Raw genomic sequence first — 14,228 nt, forward strand, 5'->3', positions numbered from 1 at the left:
TTACGTCTCCATAAGGCAGAGGTAAGGCTTCCTTCTGGCTAAAAATATGGTTTGGGAAACCAGTGAACCCAGCACAGCCTGGTCCTTGTAACAGGCAGGGAAAATGGCTCTCAGCAGGAGGGACTGACCCTCTGGTCTGAGCTGGCTGAACTGAAAAGTCAACAAGAAAATACCTGGATCTAAGTAAAACACTGTTTAAAGCTATTACATAAAAACCTACAGAAAATTTTTCCAGCTTTTTCTGGACACTTATGTGTTTAAACTCATTCTGAGGTTCTTACACACTTCTAAAATAATTCTTCCCCTTCTTGCAACTACAACACCCATTATATGAAAAATAAATGTCACAGCAGAAATGTTATGGTGAAAGGTTTCTGAAATATTCTAATCTTTTGCCCCTTCCAAACAACTAAAAAGAAGTCACCAAATTCCACCCAGCACCACATATCATTCCAGTCTACCTCAAACAACCTGTTTCGCTTGTTCACCCTCCACAGAGAAGTGTCTGGTTCTGCTGTGAGGTCAGTGAAAGGCAGGGCGCTTCCCTGGACACCAGCAGCACCTGGACCATGCTGCTGGAGCCAGCTCTTCTGCTGCTCTCCCACAGCTATGCCCCCAAAATCTGAAAAGTGCCTTCACCTGCTCCCAAGTATGAGCAAGGTCTTGGTTCATTCCCTTTTGTTTCCCTCCTCCAGGGAAGTGGCTCCTGCTCACTGTGAGTCGCTCCTGCATCAGCACATACCTGGGGGTATCACCAACAAACTGCATTCTTGGCAGTACCTTGAGAAGGGAGTATGGAAAAGGGCAAGGACAAACAATAACAACAAGGGGCTCATTATTGAATATGAGTGAACCTAGTATTACTTACCTCAGAAATTGAACAACCACAGGAGGCATGATAAACCATCTGTAAAATTTTTGAGAATTAATTTGAGATTTTGGTCTAATTTCTTCTAGCCACATTAATTGTTGAGTTTAAGAGGAGGTTTTCTTTGTAGGAAAAAATACCAAGACTGAAACATGGGAGGTTACTTAACTGGGATGCAGACTGCTAAGATCCCACCTGTCTGCTGAGACCATTTCTGGTCCCCTTGAACTGCTAGCATTTTTCAGTGACAACATATTTGTCAGTGAGTTACAACCCTCATCAACAACTCTGTATTAGTGTGCCAGTTCTAACACTCATCCATTTCCTGGAATTTTGAAATCTACACTAAATGCTGATTTTAACACTCAACGTAAGTTATATGTATTGTGTGTTAAGAGGCAGTTGAAACAAAGCTTGCATTAATTCAAAGGCCAGGATTTCACCAAGGTGTGTCCTCATCCAAATGGGCAAGCAAGATCCAAAGCCTATAAGGAAATTGCCATTCTTTTCCTTTGGACATTACTGAGCTTTGGATTTTGTGTAAGTCGCCAAGAAATGAAATCAACAAAAGCAGTACAGCCTGCATCATGTTTTCACACTGGATATAAATGACTTCTCTGTATGAGAACCACATGTTAATACATTTTTTGGTAGTCTAAATATCTCCTTTTTTATCCAAAGCAAAACCAATTCAAGTAGAGCAATAGCAAGAATTACATAAATTAACAGAAACTGCAGTGACAATATTGACCCATTTGAGTATTATTAGAGAAAACCTCCTAGATCAATTAAAAAAATATTACACAAGTGCTACCTTCAAAATCAGGAAATAAGATTATACCTAGCTGCCTTAATCTAGTATCCAATCTACTTATATTCTTTTCACTGTGAAATTTTTCAGTTTTCCTTCTTTATCTACTTTTATGCAATTCCAACACTGCACTGCACAGAGCTTCTCTTGTCTTATTCAAGAATAAAGTATTCATACCAGTTTTATTCACATATGTAGAGATGGCTTGACAAACCATTTTGGGATGAACACAGATGCATTGTGAATAGCTTTGCTCTTTACAATGGAATTAATAGTCATGTCTTTAGATCTGCTTTACAAATCCCATTGTCTGATGAGGTTAAATACCCACCACTGGTGCATTTTCCTGTGACGTGGTTCATTTTCCTGTGACAGAACTTCCACTTTAATTGACTGAAAAGTCTGTGGTTGCGTTTCTCAGAGCTTCTCACTGCAGCAGACTCTTCCTTCTGAAGTACTCATCATTTCCACCTGCCTTTCCTCCTCCAAGTTAGCAGCTGTGGTTCTTCTGTACTGAACACTACTTGGGTACAAGAGCACCGAGGGGTGAGCAATAACTGCAATAGTTAGTGCTGATATGTGGTGTCCATATGGACAGTATAACTTAACATTAAGACCTTTCTTTGCTGAGTTTGATCCTGGCCCCATGAGTCAAACTCTAGCTGTCAGGGGACTTGTTGTAAGTAATGGTCATTTGTGTTTCATAATTATCTTGAATAAACACAATTAGTTCCACATTCTGCTGTTTTCTTCCTAAGGCATCTGTAAACATACTGTACTATTCTAGCAAATGCCTTTTGGCAATCATTAAAAAAAAAAACCCAAAGCAAAATGGTTCTCAGTGGATCCTTTCAATTTATTCTAAGGAGCATGCCCAGAGGAGTAATAAGGCCTACTAGACAGTAATGGCAAAGGGATATTATCTTTCACTTAGTTAACCATCGTAACTCACTTTAAAGTATCTCCAGTCACAGTCCTTGTGGTTAAATTAGAACATAGACTCAAGAGTTTTCACTTCAGGGTTTCTCCAATAAGCCAGCCTAATGTATTTGGTGTAGAAATAATGCAGGCATCCTGCTTCCATTCTCCCATTAACAAGGGTATCCAACAAAGCTAGACAGAAGTGTTACTAAAACAAAAAAGGAGTGTAGAAATTTTCAACAACAGCCAGCATGCAATAATCTGTTCTTTTCTCAAGGCTACTGATCCTTTGTAGCCTTTGGGCACTGTTCAATTTACTTGCCCTCTCTGTACCCCATTTATTCTGCTTGTAACACAGGAACAGAGAGCCCTGCCCACTTTTGTAATTCTCTTTAGACTGAAAGCACTGCAAATTAATAGTAATATCATCCCCTATATAATAGCGACATTGGGTTTATTTACATATGGTTAAGATAATAGAATAATATTCCCTGAAGATATTGGAATCTTGGGATTTTTTTAGATTGTACATTAGAAAAACAGAAAATCAGAAGTACTAGCTCACTAAAAATGAAAAAACTTTGCAAAAAAAGGTTATTGAACAAGGAGAAAGAAGCACTGCAGTCCTTGTTCTAGTAAGCAGACAGTTAAAACTGGGAGGAAAGTGTCAATTGGTAAAATTAGCTAGAAAGTTACTGAGTTTTTGCCCTACATTTGGACTATCAAAACTGAGGCAAACTTTTCAAAGCAAATTGCTGAGGATTGCCAAGTTAACAAGCTGTTCTGTGCTGCAAGGGACATATTTATGGACATACTTTCAACAAGACGTACCTAGTGCTACCAAGCTGTGCTGTACTAAAGAGCAGTAAGTATCAGATAAACTGATTTTTTTTAATAAAGGATTTCACACATGAAAGTGATTAAACACAGCTCAAATTTTCAGAAGTGTACAAACTAGCCCTGCCCCCAAAACCCAGTCCTCTTTTCTGCTACAATAGTGTATAAACAAAGTAAGAAAAGCCAGGAATTCAAAGATAGGAAGGTTACTATACAGAATTTTATAATCTATGCACTTGAGAAGAAGACACAGTGAAGTTAATTATGGATGAGTACTAGGTCTTCAATAGTAATTCTTTCTGCAGTGGGCTGCGTGTAGTATCTTTAATGACATTTCAGAGTATGCCTTTTGAATCTATCAGTTTCTTGCGTTTAGAGGGCTGTGTTTCTAAACAATTTCACAACCTTTTCTCAAGAAAAACACTAAAAATAAGCCTAGCTTATAAAACAAACAAATCTAATTCAGTAAGTAAGAATACTTAGGCAAAGGTTTCACTTCTGGTCACTTTTTATTAGAAGAAGGGATTTTCTTGGTGATTCTCATAAAAAATCACCCTTAACCACTCATAAGTGGGCTAAATACACTGAATTTTCCTCTAAGTTCCTACCAAGGCAAATGCTATCGGCAGACAGAGGATTGTTTTATGCACCCAGGCTCCTTTGCTCAAAGGTGGAATGCAGTGATACGGTTTACTTCAAGTCTTGTTCACAGTGGGGTAAAATACTGGATAAGCAAACATTATCCATTACTGGGAGCTAAGAACATGTGCCTGGAGAATATCCATTGCTGGGAAGATGCTCAGTATCCAGGCATCATACATATAACCTCACCATCCTGCCAGAGAAGGCTTACGTGGCCCATAAAACAAAGCCAACTTCAACTCAACAGGTCATTTGCCTTCAAGCTCTTTTGTGGTCCCTGGTTCAAATTAGAAATGGTGCCCTGAATAGGAAAGGATTCATGTCTGTAAACATTTTTCAAGGTTGGCTGGGTCTTTTGGGTCTACTTATGCATCTATAAATGTTGTGAGAGTATTTTGTATGTGTAACATCACTGTCTTTTTCCTAGGGTATTTTTCTGCCTTAGAAGAGACCTATTATCCAGTATGGTGCTTCCCTGAGAGTCATGCAATATCCTCCACTAAAGTGCAGGAGCTCAATATGAAGCTCAAAATGATTGCAACCAGAACCAGAATGTCACTCACAAGGAGGTAACTCCAAGACTTAAAAAATGTTTGGAGTAATTTCAATTTTTTCCTGTAGCCCCTTTCTTTCATGTAGCCTTTACCATGTTTCTGAGTAGCTGCTGTCTGCCATTGTCATTTATACCTTGGAAGCATCATATATAACATAGATGCTCATCTTCCCTTATGCTGTTCATCAGATCAAGCAATTCTATTCAGTACATCTTTTAATACTTCTGAAAGAAAAATACCCATTAAAATGCTCTGGTTTTCAACAAATGTAAGATTTAGCTTTTGATATTTTAAAGTGAAAAGTTCCTAATGATTTGAATAGGGGGAGGGAGGGAAACGGAGTTTGAATTACAGGAGCAAAAATAACAGAATTTAATCTAAATAAGTAATCTGTGTGCAACAAAAAAAACCAGAACACTGCAGAATGCGTTCTCATTTTCCTTCTGGATTCCTACTGTTCTTAAGAAATTATTTAATATTTACCTTTAAGAATAAACTTAACCTTAGGAGCTTTCAGGAAGAAATATTTGTTTACTATATGAGACATAACAATATCCTTTATAGAAATATCTGAAAATACATTAATTTCTGTGCTTGTAAGTCAGAATTCTTCTTTTTTTTCTGGAAACTCGAGTTTTGGAGGATTTTTCCCTGCTAGTTTTGGTAAGAGATATTTAAGCAGAAAGAGCAGCTTGTTTCCTTGACAGCAGAGAACCAACTGTTTTGGTTTTCTTTGTTCCATGTCTGTTCAACATACTGTAGCCATAGAAATAGCTGCTGTCCCAGAAGTTCAAGCATTTTGTATTATATATACCCAAACACTGGGTTAATGCTACCTTAACTTTGCAGTTTCTATCATAAAATTTCACAAATGGAAAAAAAAGAAAGTAAAGGTTCCCAAGGCAACGCTGTACATTCTGTATGTTTTCTGATTTATATTTAACATTTCAAAAATATCAATATCAAGATACACACTTAAGAAATAAAGACAAATGTAATGCATTGCTTATAAGTCCTGTTACTGGCTGGCTGTTACAATAGACGCTGCTGCTTTTCCTTTTGCCATTTTTGTGTCACATGATGAACTCCTTGTTTGTGACAAGCGTGGTTTGCAGTAGACCTAATATTTTACAAAAACAGGTAGTCTAGGTTTCATATCTGAGGGCCAGGTTCTCACTTCTAAGACAAAAATGCAGCTCATGAGCAAGCAATCCCCTATATTGTCTCCCTCATGCCTTACCCCTCAACCTTACGCATAACTTAGCTCTACCTCTGCATGAGAAACACTGAGTAAACTGCAGCTTTTTGCAGTCTGTGAGATGAGAAGACAAATATTTTGAGAATGAAGACTGGGATGGTCTCAGCCAAGAAAAGCATGAGAACCATGGGTTCCATAGAATCGTTTAGGTAGGAAAAGATCTTTCAGATCATTAAGTCCAGCCCTTAACTTAACATTGCCAAGTTCACCACTACACCACCTAAGCAACACATCTATACATCTTTTGAATACCTCCAGGGATGGTGACTCAACTAGTTCCCTGAGCAGGCTGTTCCAGTGCTTGGCAACACTTTCAGCAAAATTTTTCCTAATATCCTATCTGAACTTCCCCTGGAGAAACTAGAGGCCATTTGCTCTTGTCCTATTACTTGTTTCTTGGGAAAAGGGACCCACACCCACCTTGCTACAGACTCCTTCCTGGTAGTTGTAGAGTGAAATAGTCTCCCCTCACTCTCCTCTTCTCCAGACTGAGCAGTTCCCTCACCTGCTCCTCATAAGGTTTGTGGTCCAGACCCTTCACCAGCTTCATTGCTCTTCTTTGGATGCGCCCTAGCATCTCAATATCTTCCTTGTAGCAAGGGGCCTAAAACTGAACAGAGTATTCAAGGTGCAGCTTCACCAGTTCTCCTTTAACATGGCATTTTACAAAGACTTCCCACTACATTAAAAGTTTTAGGGGAAAGGATGACTCCCAGAAAGATAAGAAACAGTGAGAAGGAGTGTGACAATGAGGTTATAACTGAAACAGTTTAGTAACTTTTATTTGTTTATGAAACACTGGGTGTGCATGCAGAAACTACAAAAGCAGTTCCTACCCTCTTGAAGAGCAAGCCACTCTTCAGGTTTCAGGATTTAGAGAGTTTCCTACCATGAGCACCTAGCGGGCTTGGTGGTACCTGATGTATGGAAAGGGGCTTAATTAAATCAGAACAGACTCAGGACAGGCTTATTTTTCATTTTTCTCTGGAAAACAAGCCATCTCCTAGCACTGTGCTACCAGGCTCTCTGGTGACCCTTGGGTGTCAAAACGAGGAGTAGGATCTGCAGTGGGAAGTGCGAACCCCTGTGCATGCCTGGCCCTCCTGGGCTGTGGAATATTGATGAGCTGCAAAAAAAAGCAGCAAGGCTTGTTCCAGTCATTTGCTGTGCCTGCTAGCTCTGTCTCTGTGTATATATGTATGCATGTGTGTGTGTGTTAGTGTGGGTGTAAGTACATATTCTCAAAATATAAATAAATATAAATAAGCGTGTACACACATTCCTGCACAAATATTTATACAGGGGAAAAAAAAAGCAGGAAAGGGAACCATGATGAAGTAGCATCATTTTTCTCAAAGGACTCACTGTGCATAGGGAAAAAAGTATTGGCAATGGATATTTTTTCCTGAACATCAGCTCAGCAACTCCACAAATCCTGATTTCCAACATGGCCTTCATACAATTGTTTTTATCACTTTCACTCATCGTGTCCTTATGTACAAGGGTAAAGACTATTCTACTGCATCCAAGTACAGTGTGCTAAAGGGAGGGTGAGCAGTGGGGAGCCGTGCCTGTGCCACTGTCCTTTGCCTGTTCCTGATTCCATGGCCTGAGGCAATGGTTTGCATTTTTAGGACAACAGCCGGCTATCTGCAAGCAGGAGACCACTCGTCAGGCTTCATTACTGCACACAAAATGACACTAGTGAGCCTGTGGTCACAACTGTGCTTATGGTGCGCTGAAAAGCCATTACATCTCATTGCAACAAAAAAACCTGCATGAATGTACAGGCTGACCAGCCCCATAAATTGCCAAAAACCTGACAGGTCAGCTTATTTATGCAATGTAGTACCTGCAGTACAATTTCTGGATAGAAGCTATAGTAAGGGACTGGAAAAGAAGGAATCTTTTCATCAAAGGTGTTATATTTTAATAGGCAATGCTCTTGTTTTCTTTCTTGAGTGCTGAGAAAATAAAGAATTTAATTCTGTTGCATGCTTGCAGCATTAGGCATGGTCAGCCAAAGTGTCTTCCCCTTCTCCATATTAACAACCCTAAAAGCATAGTTAAAATCTAATGACTAGCATTAATGGATTTTCATGTTTGATAATCTTATTTTTCATTGTTCAAATTTTTGGTATTAAACAGGTCACATTGACATATTCAATACATAGCATTTTAACTTAGCCATAAGGAACCGGCTTCTGCTATAATTACAGGCTTTATTATTTGTTTAATGACTATATTTAATAATCTTGCATGTAAAGGGTAAAACTCAAAGAGACAAAGAAAATGCAGTTATTAGGATTCTGGAACGTTCCCTCCTGAAGGAAATTAATATCATAATGTCGCCAGTATTTATTTATTTTATATGTAACTGGCACTCATTGATAAGTGCTATGAAAAAAAAGAACTTTGGAGCAGATTCTGATCCTGTATGCGTGCTCATGTATGCATATAAAAAGAAAAAGGGAATAGTTTTATGCTGGGGAAGCAAGACATGTAGAAAGAGCGATTGTCTTTGCTGAGGTCAGATGCTATAGCTGGGAAAAATAGAGAAGATTCCAGGCCCATAGTGGCCTTCTCAGGTTATCCTGCTTCCCTAGCATCATTTGGTGATTACAGCTATTTGCAGTGGTAAATAAATTGATGTCACTGGTGGGGTTGTGTCAGTGCATGCATATTGTAGCTGAGATACACATCAGGACGTTTCTCTACTAATGAAGCTGTTGCTGGTCCCATTGAATGTTAAAACAAATTTTCTTTTCCTCAAAAAATGTTCCTCTTTATGTTCTAGGCTACAAATGCTCATAAACATACATGTAATGGCAGTTTATTGTGATGGGGAGAAACTCATCACTGTTGGTAAAAGTCCTCTTTCTTCCAAATTGAGGGGGTTATCTACAGGTCTTGCATTCAATTTCTTAGTGGCCTGCAGAGCTCTGTAAAACACGTATTTCTATTGCAACAACGCCTGACTTTCCAACTTAGATTTTCCCTTTCTTCAAATGTAAAGGACATTAGGTACATTAAAATGTCTGGGAGAGGAGTTGGCTGTAGGAAATACTTCAGGGGACTCAGCCATGTGGATTAAACTTTACCTGGAAGCTGCATCAAACTTTTTCAAGGCTTCTGGGGTCCAAAAAATGTAGGATGCAGTCACATTGATTAAATATCTCGATCTTGACAGAAGGTCCATCAGCTGTAACTTTGAAGGCCATAGATATGATGATGGAAGAATAAAAGCAGCCCACAGACCTGTGAATGGCAATGCATTACTTTTTAAAGATTGATATATTGCTACAGTAACACCTACTAGTAAGAGGAACTGATCTGCCAGAGGTTTTTCAGCATTTACTCATCGAGTTGCTCCAATAGTGACTCTTGCCACTAATATTGAGTTATATGGCTATAGGCATCCTGTAATGTGTTTCTTCCAAGCACATGCAGAGCAACGTAGAGGTAATTGCTCTCAGCAGCACACACTGGTGTCAATAAATGGACATTTTCTTGAAAACTACAGGACTGCTATGGTTGCACCCAAAGTTAGCACTCAAAATTCCTTGAACTGGGTGCTAAGGAATGTCATACAATTGATTCCAGTGTCACTTTTGTCTTGACTACTTAAGTGTGATACCTTATAAATAAATAACATATTCTCTAGAAATAAGGTTGTGGTGTAGCATAGTCCAACAGCTAAAAAAGCTGGACTAGTCATTTGAGAGCTACACTTCTATGACCTGTACTGGTTTGGGCTCAGGGGAGGTGGAGAATTTTGAGGATTTTTTTCCTGTTTACAAAAGGAAGTTTATTTTGTAGCTGACTTTGCTCAGGAAAGTTGCTGGAGGCTGAAATGTTTCCTCCACAAATCTCTTGTCATGATCAAGTGAGCATGTGCAATACTGGCTAAAAAGGTTTTCACCAGTAAGCTGAAGATCCTTGATCCTCAGTTGAGATGCAATAGCAGAACAGGTTCCCACTGCTAACCAGTGACATTACAAAGGAGCCAGCAAGTTATTCTGTGATTCTGCGTAAGCCATCTCCATAGTACCTTGTTTTTAGGAGAGATGTGAGCTGAGCCTTTTCCCTTACATCATGACTGACAAAGCATGCATACAGTCCATTTTAGCGTCTCTACTGGTGTGAAGGGGAAGTGACCACTGAGCAGAAATTGCTTTATACATGAGGCTAACAGGAGACAGGGGTGTGCCTGGTCACAATTTCAGGGTGCTTTATAGTATAATTACTACTTTAATCAATTCTAGCAGTTTAAATACAGAACCACTGCAGTAAGAAGTACCTCAGAAAAGCTACAGGTATACACACTGGAAGAACTATTACCTTAATTAATTCTAAAGAGGAAACCTACACATTTATCTACTCTTATGTTTAATAGCATCCCAGATAGCTGCTGGGCAGTAAGATAACACCAAATCAATTATGCAAAAGTAATATCACCAACTAGACTTTAGTTCTCATCCAGCTGCGGTGTCTCCTGGAGCAAAAGATTCTGGAGTTCAAGGGTAGGAACAAGAGTAGCAAATACTTACTGCTTATATAGTGCTATAGATTTCATGTTGAAGATGCTGCCTAAATCTTTCTTGCAGAGTGATCACAACATCCAGGAAGTGGCTTTCAAAGAGGTGAGGAAAACTGAAGTGGATAACAAGTGAAGTATATTTGCAAGAAATAAAAACAGTATTTCCTGGAGCCTGCTGAATGATTTTACCAAGCATCTGCCAAAGAACGTGGTGCTCTAAAGTCAACTCAACTATACACAATACAGACAAGGCTCCTTGTGTAGCTTTGCAAAACAGGAGTTACGCTACTTTCTGGCATCTGTCTTATCTTCCATATTTTGTGGTAGGATATATAGTAGAATCACAGAATCATCAGAAACGCTGGGTCAGTATAGCTGCCCTTCTCCCTAATTTCTTTCCGTGTAGTTATTCCTCTTCTAGAGCAGACACCCCTCAAGGCACCATGTGCTACAAGTCAGCAACAGATGCTTCACGATGCAATGGCCTCATAGAGATTACCAACAGCTAGCATGAACAGAAAGAACCTAGAAGAAGGGAAAACATATCCTGAAGTCTGGTACATTCCTTTTCTCTTCCACTCCTGCATCAAAACCCCAAACATTAGAAAATGAGCCTAAAGGTCTTGCTGAATATTTGGTTGTCATCAGTTCTCCAGTCCTCCAAACTTTTTAACGCTGTAGGGATAAGGGATTGTTACACTGCCTACAGAAAATGATGATATAATACTGGTACTGTAGAAAACTCTCAAATACATGGATATTTCCGTTTATTTTAAGTTTTCCATCTGGAATATCATAATATTCTATTTACTGCTGTTCCTATATTTAAAATTGATAGGCTACACTTATAGCAACTGTTGAGATAATAACCAATGGGGGACAGATTGATATATAGCTTAATACGCCAGCCTTTCAAAAGCTCTTAAAATACTTCAAAAACATTTCAGCTTCAAGTTTTACATATGTGCAGCCTTTCAATTTCTAGGGTGAAAATCCCTTATGACTCACCGATTCTTTAAAAACCAAGTTGTCACCTGAGATAATCTCACCTAGGAACACTGTGTTTGACAAATACCCTGATGTATTGCCTTGAAAAATCTAACAAAACATGAGTTCCACATATGCTTTTCTCATCAGTTCTAAAATTATTCCTCCTTTCCCTTTTCTCTTTTCCCCCTTTTAAGCTTTAACAGTTAGGCTTCATTCCTGGGATTGATTTTTTTCTCACACTTACACTGAAAACCTGCTAAAGTAAAGTCATCACAGGAATGCAGACCAAGACCCATGATTTCCACCTAAAAATGTATAATTCTTCATTATTGTCTCAGGGCACTAGTCTCCTCTCACAAACCAAACAAGAGACAAAACCAACATGCTGTTATGAACTAGATGAACATCATACTGGCAGGTAGATACAAATACCTTGCCCAGAAGTCACCTGGAGTCTTTACCTCTACTCCACACTACCAGGACCTCAGCAAGTGTGTAGAGAAGCAGCACTAAGGAAACCCACCACCATCTTTTAAATTACAGCTGATACTCCAGCAACAAGCATGAGGCTTTAAATGGTAGAAATAGAAATACCTTTATTAGTAGTAAAATCTGATCAGATCAATTTTATTGTATCAGGAAGTTTTAAAGAACAAATTAGCTAAACACTGACTTGCTGTGACTGCCGTCTGCACTCCATGGCTTCAGTGTAGCCAATCCTGCTTGGGGACAGGGGTCTGACTACTTGGCCTTTTGCATTCTGTCTCTGTTCTGTTATCATGAGTTTCCAAAAATACTCATGTGATGAGGAATTTAACCCATTACTGCATGATAACATGAAAATGGGAGAGTGGAGATTATTAGATACTTTAAGATAACAGTCCATGTTCGCTTCCTTTCCCTAAAGCTCCCTCCTCTCCCATTGTTCATCACTTGTTCATCTCCTCATTTCCTTCACCCACAGTGCCTGATTTTCAAATGCTCTTGTCACTGGCTTGCCCCACTGGCTTGAACAGGAGTAGCCGACACCCAGCGCTCAGTTTTTTATGCGGTTGGCTTAAACGGAATGACTTCTCTGACGATGAATCTGAGAGCAGATTTTTCATCCTCTTCTCTCTCACACCCTCTTGTTCTCACCACTCATCCCCCTCCTGCTTTAGGGTGCTTTAATGTGATAAGGTGCTATACACAGTTAGTCTAAGCTGCTGTTTTAGAGTGGTTAGTGTGAGCTAGCTAACACATGTGCACTGTGCGTACATATTTTATTATTACCTTTCTAGCACAGACAAGTCTGTCAAAGGAAGTATGGCTTTATTTTACAGTTTTCAGTTATATTTAATGTTTTACACCTCAGGAATGTTTTATAAGTAGGGCATAAGTTGTAGGAGCAATTGAATTTGAATCAGATATGCCGTCTAACTCCAAGTCCCCTATTAACTTTTTCGTCTCGCTGCAGAAGTTGTTTCTGTCCATATTTTTATTTCAGCTGGGCTGAGTGGGAGAAAGAACTCTAAGGGAGGTCTTAGCAGATGGTTGTCACAAACTGCATACGGCAATTGAGAATTAGTGTGCAAGCATATGCAACCTGGTACGGTATGAAACATTCCAGCATATGAACACTGAAGTAAATCAAGCTTGGACAGGATTTTTTTTTTTTATTATGAAAATTAGAATTTAGTTTCTTTTATCATCTGCACATATGGACCTCAGGATTTTGCAACATATGGGGCCAAACTCTGGACTTAGGTGTGACACCTTGGAAATCTAGGTAGCTAAACTTAGTGTAAATTTGGTTCACTGAGTTTAATGGAAAAATAAAACATGAACAAATACAAACACAGTCATTGTAAATACGTATGTATGTATTCACATGTTTATATATACCACCTTATTTTATCTTTATCATTTCCCCTACTCCACACACCCTCTAAATAATCCGTGAAAGAAACCTACTGAAGAAAAGAACACAGAAGAAAGATGGTTCCACAAATTATAAGTTGGGTACATATGTTGTTGTGGTTTATATTCCTTTAGAGAAACAGCACCTTTTCTGGAAAAACTTACTGAAACAGGAAAAATATCAAGTGGGGGAGCAAAAACCCTTTTGTAGGTCATGCTTTAAAAAAGCAGGAGGAAGAATTTTGATACTCTGCCTTGAGATACAACAACGTTCGAGCAGGTCTCTGTCTGAGCAGGGGTTCAGGTAGCATCTGCTCCCTTGTGTCCTGCTTTCCAGGCTGCAGGAGTGACCCTGATATAGTTCAGTGTCACTCACCTGCCCTTGCCTCTCTTTTCTATTCTCTCTGTGCTTAGGATGTGGAGCGAGGGAGCAGGGGAGGGATTGCGGGAGTGGGTTTTGCTGTGAGGTAAGCTCCTAGAAATTATGCTTAAATGCTTTCTTAACTTTCCCACTTGCCCTTCTTGCTAAGAAGGCAAAAAAAATAGAACTGAAATACAGAGCAGGGAAAGGAAAGAAAACAAATACTGGCACAAATGGAAATATTGAATTACATATTGGTAGACCAAAACACAAATCAACTCAAAACTACAGGAGTCCACCAACATGCACATAAATCATTTATAACGATAATCCAAGGCTAGGTCCAAATCTCATTAAAGTATATGAATCCTTAATCTATTTTGGCAAAAAAGAGCCAATACACATTTTTTCTTTTTATCATAAATTACAGTTCTGTGGCACTGTGCAAATATTACCAAGCTGTAAGACAGCTGTGCTCCATTAAAATGTGTAATGGTCGCTGATTTCTTACAGCACATGGTCATCAGGCTGAATCTACAGCCAGTAA

Source organism: Phaenicophaeus curvirostris, chromosome 3 (assembly GCF_032191515.1).
Source record: "Phaenicophaeus curvirostris isolate KB17595 chromosome 3, BPBGC_Pcur_1.0, whole genome shotgun sequence".
NCBI classification, from domain to species: Eukaryota; Metazoa; Chordata; class Aves; order Cuculiformes; family Cuculidae; genus Phaenicophaeus; species Phaenicophaeus curvirostris.